The sequence below is a fragment of the Pezoporus flaviventris genome, unplaced genomic scaffold (assembly GCF_033815535.1).
Source record: "Pezoporus flaviventris isolate CSIRO_AGI_PZ_B2104156 unplaced genomic scaffold, CSIRO_AGI_Pfla_v1 ptg000050l, whole genome shotgun sequence".
In the NCBI taxonomy this organism is placed as follows: Eukaryota; Metazoa; Chordata; class Aves; order Psittaciformes; family Psittacidae; genus Pezoporus; species Pezoporus flaviventris.
Window position 1 is genome coordinate 3,153,120 of NW_026892598.1, and position 11,830 is coordinate 3,164,949.

Genomic DNA, 11,830 nt, shown 5'->3' on the forward strand with positions numbered 1-11,830 from the left:
TTTCCCAGGTATTTCAGATCAATCACGTAATTTTTTACACTTAAGGAATTGAAGTCAATTGTCTTTCAGGTTTTTTCATTAGTTAAAAACAGTTCTCTTTTTCCTACTACTTTGTACAAAAACAACTCACTGGCTTCAGAAGTTGTTGTCAAGCATAATGAAAACTTTCACTGCAATACAAGAGCAAGGCTCTGAAAAATAATTGGGTTTGTGTCCACTAATATTCAAGCATAAAATCAAGGAGAAGCATTTAATTGCACTCATATAGAGCATCTCTCTAGAACTCTAATTACTGTAGTAGACACACAGCAGGGACAGTAGAACTAGGAGATATCTTTCAGCCCTTCATCTTTGAAGAGACCTTTTGATACCAGGTATGATTCAAGTTAAGAAAACAATCTCCTGACAAGTTATACCCCAATAAATGTTTCATTGATGGGTAGGTTGTGTACAAATAATTTGTTACAATATAGATATTCTAGTTATTAATATGTTCTCTTTTTGTTTTGTTTTGTTTTTTTTCTATACTAATTAACATTCTTCCATGTTTTAAGACTGGTTGGCACTTCAAATACTTAATATAATCACAGTAACTTCACATGGTTTATTTCACATTGAAGAACCCACATGAACCATCCAGTTAATGTGAACAATGCTGGACTTCTGTAATGTGTCCCCCATATTATCCACAGGATATTATTCTTCCCTTTTACACATTTGCTATGGGATTCTGTGACTGTGGAACAAATGTATTGTTATAAAAGTGGTGGCATACATGCTGCTTCTTCTGGAAAGTATAATTCAAAACTGCTGCATGGAGCATTAGAGCAAAATAATCTTTATCGCAACCAACACAAAACCCCTTCAATTGCCTCTCAGGAATCTATATCACAGGAACCAGAATTTCACCAGCTACCATTGACTGTCGTTCTACAGCTAACACGAAGGATTGCAGCAATAATAGTTTATAAGTGTATATATATATTAGTAGTTAAATTTTTCATAAAACACCATTTTTTGCTGACTTGCTCCATTTAAAATATTTAGAACATTTTTCAAGCTCTCATGTAATAGACCATGGTGGTATCCTGAGCATTTGGGATCTAAATACAAGGTATCTGTGCATTTATAAAATTGTCTGCAACATCTCTTCTCCAAATGCTGAAATTATGTAGATAAGGACAAATTTTTGTTTCTCCTATTCTTTAGACATTTCAATTCAGTCTGCTGAGTCAGGGAAATAACCAACAATATAGCTAAAAGCCTGCTGGGAAGCCTGAATTTTTGAACAAAATGATCAGAAAAACTGAGGATACTAATAAAAACTTTTGAGATTCAGTTTCTGGAACTGTCACTGAAGTCTCTTAATTTCAGCAAACATTTACATGGACTAACTTCCCAGTATTCATAAATAGGAAAGGCATTTGTATATCTACTGCTTGTACTTTGGAAGGATAAATGCATCTAGATTTTAATAGCATATACTAAAATAACTGTAGCATAGTATTCCTCTGATGGTTTGGAATGCCTTGTGTTGGGCGAAAGGATCTCAACAAATCCTGAGACATAATATGTAGATGGAAATAACTGCAAACATGTTGTGTAAGTACTGGCTTCGCATGATGGGCAGAGTGACCTCTCACATGTACCATTCTTATGAGATTTGAATGGAAAGGTTAATGTCCCTCTCAGTCTGTGGACTTCCCTGTTTCTCTCATTCTTTCATATTTTTTGTATTGTGTTGTCAAATTTCTTCCAGTGCCTGGGAGATGGAGTGATTTTAACCTTTCTCTTGAAGTATGCATTCAAGACTTGGTGTTTGACACAAATATATGTATATGCATGTGCATATATACCCATATATATGTGAACCCACAAGGAGGTGATTAGATGCATCTATAAATTTGTGCTTATATTTTATCTCATGATTTTCAAATATGTGTATGTTTTTGAGAGTCTTGTCTCATGATTACTTAAGTCATTCTGTCTGTTTACAAAAAAGACAGAAAATCCATGTACTATTAAAGACTATCAGGCCCTCAAAGGGGTTAGAAAACAGATTAGTTAAATCTCAGGTACTGCTGGCCAGTATTTCTCTGGCTTATTCAGTTTTTGAAATGTTGATAGATTTTATTGTAAGCCTAGAATCATAAATCAGTACTTGGTTACATAGATAGTAATGTGCACACAGAAGTGCAGTCTTGTTTGGAAAGATAATCTAAAAAAAGGTTATACTGCTGAAACTACCACTGCAAATGTGAAGTAATATGGGGGAGTGTGTTTTCAGTTTGGTTAAGTTGAAATTTTAACATTATCTTTACAGAAGACCTTTTCTTTCAATTCATTTTATGTTAGGTAGATAAAGGTTGTGATTGAAGATCAGTTAATTTTCTTTGTGTTGTTTCTTATTTACCAGGTTTTGGTTTGTTTTGTTTTTGATTGTGGGTTTTGGTTTTTTTTTTAATAGAAACATTCTAAGTTTTCAATTCTGTGAAAAGTATTTTCACTTTTTTTTTCCCCAGAATTATTTGATGTGTAGGAAAACAAGAGCTGTAGAAAGGACCTGAAACAGTGATGCAGTTAGATACAGATCTATGATTTTTCTCATATGTTATCACTGTATTATGTTGGCATCTGGACTACCTGCATAATATTTAACCCTTTTCAAAATCTCCAATCTTTATTTTTGTCAGTGTAGATGTTTCAGCCAAATAAATCCCTTAATTGTTATGTAGTGACAGCCAGGGATTTTGTCAAAAGTGGTGCAACCGAAAAAAATTGTAAGTCTTTTCTATTATTAATATGATTTGTTTGTATTTTTGCTAATTGAGACATTTGTTTGGTAGTCAGACAAGTGGGAACTGTCCCTTTAGACATAGGTTACCCTACTACAGCTGGTGGGAATATGCTTGTAATGCTGTTAAGCTAGCTGAAGACATTTTGGCGTGCAAAAGCTCAGCCTGTAAAAGTCAGGCTTAAAAAGAAATTGCCATTCCGAACCCAAGCCTTGTATCTGAAGGTGTGACTGAAAAAATAGTGAGGGAGGCAAGGAGACAGGCTGCAGGATCACAGAAATTAAGAGGCCTAAGTACAACAACTGTCATCAGAGACAGATTCATGGGAATCACTGTTGTGTGAGCTCCTATATCTTGGATGATTTTCCCTGCAACCTGGATTCATCTTCAAGAACTGAAGGGAGAAAGTTGAGATGCTTGTATAAACTCACAGCTTACATTACAAAAATGATTATTTTCTCCAGATGTAATGAGGGGGCAATTTCTTTACATCATAAGCTTAATTACATTAACCATCTTCCATGAAATATCTTATTGTTTCACCAGTTTTAGAATGCAGGATTTTGTGTGTGGAGTTTTACCACGTTCTTAATAAATTAGGGGGCACATCAATGACAGTATCACTGGAAAAAACATTTGAATGTGCCTGACTTTCTTACAGTCAGTAAGAATATTCACAACTAACTTTGTTACAATTAGTAACATGCTCTCATGAGACCTCACTTGGAGTATTGTGTACAGTTCTGGTGTCCTCAACATAAAAAGGACATGGAACTGTTGGAACAAGTCCAGAGGAGGGCCATGAGGATGATCAGGGGACTGGAACACCTCCCCTATGAAGAAAGGCTGAGGATGTTGGGGCTGTTCAGCCTGGAGAAGAGAAGGCTGTGTGGAGACCTCATAGCAGCCTTCCCGTACCTGAAGGGGGCCTATAGGGATGCTGGGGAGGGACTCTTCATTAGGGACTGTGGTGATAGGACAAGGGGTAACGGGTTAAAACTTAAACAGGGGAAGTTTAAATTGGATATAAGGAAGAAGTTCTTTACTGTGCGGGTGGTGAGGCACTGAAATGGGTTGCTCAGGGAAGCAACAGTATTACACTGAAAGCGTCAAGTCCCTTAGTTAATAAGGACAAAGGGACACATCAAATCTGCTGTAGTACAGTTGTCATAAAGAGACAGGGTATAGCATAATGTGTCTCTTCAGATGCTGCTTGTTTTCCTTTCCAAGCTACCATGACAGAGAGCAGCTGCTAGTGCACAGGAAATCTCTACAGCAGAGACACTGGCTTTGGCCTTTGGGACCAGCAAATGATTTTTTCATCCTGACATCTGAAACCCCCGACTGCACCCTTTGTCCCATCTCATCCTTTTCATAGGGCAGAAAATCAGGTTATATGTCATGCTCAGAGAACTTGAGGAGATGTGCTTAAATGACAACTGTTTTAGTGAATGGATAAAAATGTATGCCGTGACCAGCCAGCAAGACAGATAGTATGGTATTTGCATCACTGCGATTCATTTGTGCTTTTCCACAAACCTGAGCAGTACTCATCTCTTACATGCTTACCTAAACTTATTTTCGGTTAACAAAAATAACTGTGGATAATGTCAGCTCACTAATGGGTTCAAAGATAGAATTTCTTTTGCCTGTTTGACAGACTTGATTCTTCTGCACAAATGTATGGCTTGCCCAGCTATGTCTGGAGGCAGATAAACTGCTGTTGGCTTCTTCAGTTCTGTTGATGGGTGCTGTTCCGCCAACACATTAAGCTGCTTCTGTAGATAAATCATACACAAATAAAAGAGCATACGTCAAATCTTAATCCTGTTTCACTGCGGATGAAACAGTATTGCTAAAATAAGACCCCCTTCCCTCCTACACTGAATCTTCAGGGTCTGAACCAGTTGCATGTTTTTATTTTAATAAATATTCTTGAAGGGAGAGCCAGCCACTTGCTCATTTGCTTAATCTCTGCAGCAAGCTTTCTTGAAGGGAGTCATTGGAAGAAGCTACCTCTGCTGGCATCCCACAGCAGTTGGTGCTCCCCAATGTAGAAGAATTTAAAACCTTCAGGGACTGGTGCGATGCAGCCTGCATGGCTTCATGTGGAAACTGCTGCCAGATCTTTGTGCTTCGCAGGGAATTTGCACAGCCCCACCAGCTGGCTCCCTCAAAAAAGCAGGATGGAGCACAAGACCACCATCACCCTTGGAGAGCCAGCTGACCCATCTGTCCACCTTCAGAAGATACAAAAGGGTACAGAAATTTTCTGAGCTGCCCTAAAGAAACTGAGTTTGTTTAGTAAATTAATTCTGAGGCGAAATAAGTGGTGTTGATAAGGATTATACTTTAATATCAAAACCATAGCACCATGTGCTTTTGGCTCTCAACAAAGAATGAGAAAAATAACTATTTCCCTCCACTGTTGTTCTTATTTATCATTGTTTCCAGCACATGGTTTGAAGACATTCCCTAGATATGAGGGTATACCTGGCAACAAAGGCCTTCAGACTCTTCCCAGGCCATGGATGTGTTGCGCAGATATGTGGTCTGCGCATCTTTTAACATAGACACATAGCATTTTGTGTTTCCTTGCAGTCTGGAGCATGTGATGGATCAAAGAGGTGCCTGGTTCATAGGCTCTCTTGCTTTTGGCACTGTCTACTCTAATGAAAAGTTTTTCTAATCCAGAGTAGGTGATAAAACTGCTAAAACGTGTTGAACAACATATTTTGAATGAACATGTATAGTTACACAGTCATAGTGTGTGTTAGGTTTATGTTTAGTAGTCATGCTATAACTAGAATATTTTTTATGATGATAAGAAATCCCTATACTACCAGGATTTAAGAAGGAATTAAACATACCATGAAAATCTTTAAATGGAATGGAAGCCTTCAACCATCTCAGAAGTAAATCAGAAATATATATATATATATATATATATATACACACACACAGATTTAAAGGTAGTTAACATTGTTAACAGTTTATATTGCAGTTCTTACAGATATTGAATCAGGATACTACTCAAAATTCAGAAACATAGAAGTGGAAATGGCCTTAACTTGCAGACTTGATGATATATGAACACATTATTGTCAGGGATTCAAAGGTTTTACTCAAGGTTAAACCAAAAGGGAAAGATTTTTATTTGCTTTTCTTGTACAGTTTCCATATGTGAAAGACATGCAGAGCAACTAATGGAGTGTTGTAGTGCAGCTGAAGTAAGACAATTTTTTTACTCCTATGCTGATTATTGAAAAAGAGCAAATGTTAAAAAATCCAACAACATAAATTTCTGGAGGGTCATGTGTTCTGTGGGAACTTGATCCAAAGATCAGTATTTTTTTTTTCCATTGTGTATAGTAGATTTCAGTACAAGCCTACCCTGAACATTATAAAAATATATGAAATCCTGCCGTGCTGTAAACGCATTTACTCTTTTCTTCTCTTGCCTGTTAAAATCTGCACTCAGAAGGTATTTTTCTGTTTTCTGAAGACTCGGAAGATGTTCTTCCTTGTTTTCAAATGGAATTTTGTGTGAAAATTCTAATAATTCCAGCTTCTGCGTGTTTGCAATAAGTGACCTAGTTCACTGTAGAAATAGGTTAAAACTAGCCTTCATAAAAAATCTGTTTTCATCTCATAGAATAACTTTCAGACCATGTCTTATTGTATTTCATAATGCGTCTATCTCTTCATGCTTAAAAAGCTGGTGTTGTTTTGCTTAGCTTTGATCAAGACATGCTCATTCAGACCATGACAGCCTTAATTACATCCAGAGATGCGGTAACAAGGCAGGCTTTTTTCTGCCTGATATACTTAGTTTCATATAGAATATAATTGATCCAGATTTTGAATTATTATTTTTTGGTTTTGGTTTTTGTTTGTTTGTTTGTTTTTTTTTTTTTAAATCAACTGATGGAAAATTAGGGCTTTTTTTGTTTGTGTTTTTTCTTTTTTGTTTTGTGTTTTGTTTTCCTTTTTAACATATCTGTATATTAGTATTCTGAGATAAGCAGGTCTGTGTGGTATGTTCACACTTTATGGTTAAAAATTACACATGCACTGTAAAAAAGTCTCAACTCACAAATTCTGGCTACCCCATGTGACTTTTTATGACATGCAACTTGGTAAGTGTATGCTGATCATATTCTTGGTTAGTTTTACTGACTGTATTCCACCATTGTTATGTCTAAGACTTGCTATTGGTAGGGTTCATAATAATGACACACTGCATTCTGTATTCCAATTTCAGGAAAGCTGTATCTGCATAGGGAAAGGATTTGTGTGCTTATGCAAACACGTGATTGCCTGAGAGCTTTCTGAGCTATGTCAGAAACCATAATAATAATTATTACTGGTTTTTACTAGCTCAGATTTGAGCACAGGTATAACTTTATGAGGTCCAATGACACACAGGAGATGGAAAATACATTACTACTCTTTACAGATTTGCTGTAAAAGAAATAATTGCTTTAGATTGTTCCAATCCGTATATACAGAAGTTCATGGACAACAGCTTAATATGATATTTTTGCAGGAGAACCCCCTTTCTGAACAAATGTTATTATTCATCTTGATTCTCTGTCATTGAACAGTGCTTAAGCCTCAGCTGAAGATTTTATCTTGGTTTTCATGGACATGAACAGGAGTGATGGCTCACAACCTGTTTTTTTTTTGCTCTAAGTAGCCACCGCAATTCATAGAATATGTGTTTGTGGAGGATGTAGGGCTTGACCCCAGTCACCTTCTCAAAGCCAGTGAGCAAGAACAGGACAGATCCTTAATTTTGCACAGGAACAGCTGCACTGACAGGCAAAGAAACTAGTCTGTGCTTAGTAGTGATCAGTTCAGATTATTTTCCCATGAAGAAGATAAAAATTGTAATCTGATTTTCTTTGACATAGAAAAACTGTATGCAGAGGTTTAAAATTTATTTTATGCCCACAAAAGAAGTGGAAGAAATGCTGAAAAATTGGCAGCTATTTTCACTGTCTTTCTGCTGGGCAGAGTACTTGCACTTACAGCACAAAGGCCCTACCCACTCATTTCACTCAAACAGTAATTTCCTTACTATCATTATTACTCTATTTATACTGCCATAACACTCAGAGGCCTCAGAAATATCTAATGCCTATTTTCCTACTCATTATATATATAAATAATGAAGGAAGAAGGACTTTGCTTAAAGGAGCACACAATTTTCAGGATCAAAATTTAATTTTTGTCAGAACATAAACAACTGGGGGCAGATATTGTCCATAATTAAAAAAAAAAGCTGAAGATTCATTTTGGTTTCAGGTGATAGCTTTCTCAAAGCGTATGGCAAGGGATTTTGAGAATCATATTTCTTCTGTAGTTTCTAAGTTTGTTTCCTACCCACATAAGATAGAGCAAGTGCATTGATATATCCAGTGATAATTTCTATCTTCCTGTCATCATCCCAGTAAGTCATGCAAACTAATTACATGTGCGTGCTGTTTAGCACTGTTCAAGTGTCCCATCTGCCCATGTGCTGACTGGGGATGCTAAAAGAACCAGGCCGTTTGCTTCACCTGCACTGTCATCCTCTTATGGCAGACAAAAATACGGCAGCTGGTGAAAACAGTAGGTTTTTCAGTGGGTCACTTGAGCTAACAGCATGCCAGGTATGCTTGGCATATTTTAAGATCTTAAAGTTTCATTAATTTCAGTGACAATAGAGAAACATTCCAGGATATGGACATGCTGCAGCAGTGGTAGGATTTATTGTTAACATAATTTTACTGAAGAAATTATGATGCCCTGGGGAGAAATGAGCTTTCCTGCCGGTGTTCCTTAGAGGTTAGCTTTGGAGCTAGGCTTGTTATTTTAAACAGAAGTTTAGGAACAAGAAGGAGCTTCATAAGCACCTTTTTGGTTGTTGTTTGGCAAGCCATTACCTGACATTTTTTCTTTTTTTTTTTTTTTTTTCATTTTAATTTGAGTTAGGGTTGGAGAGGTTGAGATGTTTTACATTATGTGAAGTGCTTCTGGCATTAAGCTATTAGGGAGGCTGAGATTGGTTTACCCACTAGGTCATGGTAAATGAATGCAGATGCAAAGACTATGTCAATTGTGTCAATGGTGAAGGCTGCACCACACAGTCTGTGAAAAATTAAAGGAGGGCAGGAAATAATTTATTTTTCTAACAACCTATTTCCCATTTACAACTTGTACCTGTTGAAGCTGAAAATGCTCCCCTTGTTTTGCCCTTTCCCTGCTGGCTGTCTCTCTTCTTTGTTTGACAGATATTCAGCACTTGAAGCCATAAGTTCGGATGAGTATTAGTAACAGCAACCATTATGGTCCCCTGGGGATTAATTTTACTTTGTGTGTGTGTTTTCACAATAGTTTCAAGATGCTGGAATGCAGATATATTTCTAGTAAAAAAAATAGTTTGGACAGGTTGATTCATTTAGCTACCCAGCAGGATCTGATTGCTTTTCTAAAGTTAATTCCCAGCGAGTTTTCCCAGACGAATACTACAGTAGCTATTGCCATGAATGAAAGTGATTGTTTTCTTACAAAGAAATGACTGAAAATTTAACTTTCTTTTCCATATACTTTCTTTTATACCATTATGTTCAAGCCATTCAAAGTGAGATATATTAATCAAACAGACATTTCCAAGATATTGCTCATGCCATGCCCTGTTTATGAAGAACTAAAGCCTCAGTGTTTTCTAAGAAAATTAAATGATTTTTTGCCTTGTTCAGAGGCAGGGTGCTTTTAGGTTCAAGTTTGTCAGGTTTGGAGGGTGTGTTGTTTGCTTTCTTGATTGCAGCTGACAAAGCAAAAAGACCTCTTTGTCTCTTTCTTCAAGCTGTGTGGAATTCCAGTGGAATTCTGAGCAGGTAAAACAACTCATTGTATGTGTTGCAGATGTGTTATTAACAAACTCTTCTGCTGTGAACTTTCTGAGAAGCAACAGTGAAACGGGAATGACAAGTATATGCTTTTACTGGCGGTGGCATTTAAATGGCATTTGGTGCTCTCAAAATAAGAAAATGCTCTATTTTCATACTCTTACTGAGAACTGAAGTGCAGATTAAAGTTTCTTATGTATTTCTGGGTTACACCTAGGCAAAATCTAGTATAAATCAGATTGTAATGGTGGCTTTGATGACTGATTCTGTGGCAAATTTGATAATCTGCCACATATTGGTTGAGAAGTAGTTAAGAGCCAAAAGTAACTTGAGCAGAAGAATTTAATGTAGTTCAGCCCAACAATGCTTGCAATGCATGTGCAAGAGCCCAGTGGAGGGTGGAAAAGCCTATAGGAAGGTGAGGGATATGGCCCTGCTTGCAGTATGCTCCTCAGTGCCTCACTCAGTCTGATGCCCCCAAGATCCACCAGGTTGGCCCTGGGTTGCAAGAAGCCCAGGTGGGGTATGTGAGATTCTCCTTTCATTTCCTGTCCTGACAGGGGATGGAGGGAACATCAGGGAGTAAGTACAGTGAAAGAGATAGCAAAGTTTACAATGGCAGTCACATGAAAGGCCCTTGTGGGCAATTCTAAGTTTTGAGCTCCTTTTTTAAATTCATCTTTTTTGTCTTAGGTGGCACATGGCTTGTCAAAGACAGAGAAAATGGTCTGCAAAATTTCTGGAGCAGTTGTTCTGGCAATCGATGGCTAACAGCCTGACTGAGAGAGACTGCAGATCCTATCCTGCCCCCTAAAATTCCTCGCTTGGTTAAGGATTAATTTAGCATTTCTTTATTTTAAAGACTCTTGTATTTTTAAAGTGTGGCTCAAAATTTTCTTTAAACAACAAAATATCTCCTATGTTATAGCTTTACCAAACAACACATTCTGTAATATACAGCCACACTGTTGTACTGGTTTTGAAATTAAACATTGATTGCAGTTTAATTGATTTCAAATTTTGTACTTTGTTTTAACTGGAGCTGAAAAGTGGTTTAAGGAACAGTCTGAATGGCATTGACTTATGTAATAACACTCATTAGTTGCGGAAGATGTTCAGGAGTAGCATGTGTTTTTTAAAGGTAGTATGAGACTTCTTTCCTTGAAACACTTCCCACTATATGCTAGCTAACATGAACAACCGGTACTGCTATAGTATGGCCAAACCTTTCTGACAGATAGCTAGGGTACAGTGTGTTCCTTTTAATTTATTCTGATCAGTTGCATTAAAGAAGCCATTCTCAAGTAGATGTTCTTTGAAATAACACCTTGAGAGCCATTTTGGTTGTGTTACTGCCTACAGTCATCTTTGTCTTGAGTTTCATTCAAAAAGTCCAAAAGAAATGTCACAAGGGAAAGATGATCATATCTTCTTACTAGGCTAATTTAAAATTTTGATCACTTAGGGCTCTTGCTCTTTTATCTAAGTATCAAACAACTAGTAAGTACTAATATTTTTATTTTTTTCTAAATTGCAAGCTTACTTAGTTGTAGAGCGATAAACAATCATAGAAATAAATATTATTTCAATTTTTAAAATGTTTGCAATACGTGGGAATAACTGACATGGCTCTTTATAGTTATGAAGCAGTCATCAGATTGATTTTTCCCCCTTCAATTTTCAGCAGATTCCATGTGGAATTCTACTAAACAGAGAAACAGATAGATTTAATAGTCATATCCCTTTAAATCTGAGGAAAAGATGGAGGTAGTCTTGACATAAATATTAATGTAACACCTTCAGGCAAAGACAGTGCATTTTGGAAACCTTAATTAGCATCTCAGAAGGATTTCTTCCAATAAATTGTCTGGTACTACTGTATGAATGGCTTGAGAAAGTGAATCTGCCCTGAGTTTCACTGGGATATAAAACAACTGAGCAGAAAAACAGGAACTAGTCTTCATAGTGAGTTTACATGTATATCTCATTTTGAGGCTGCTGAAAAAATAGTCTGGTTTAATAACAAGGGAGTATATCACCCATGAACAAACCTGAAAGTGTCTCATCTATGTAGGAATGAGTTGAAATTTAGGAAATTTAGTTTGTGTGAAAAAATAAGAGCTTTTTTCCCCTAAATTT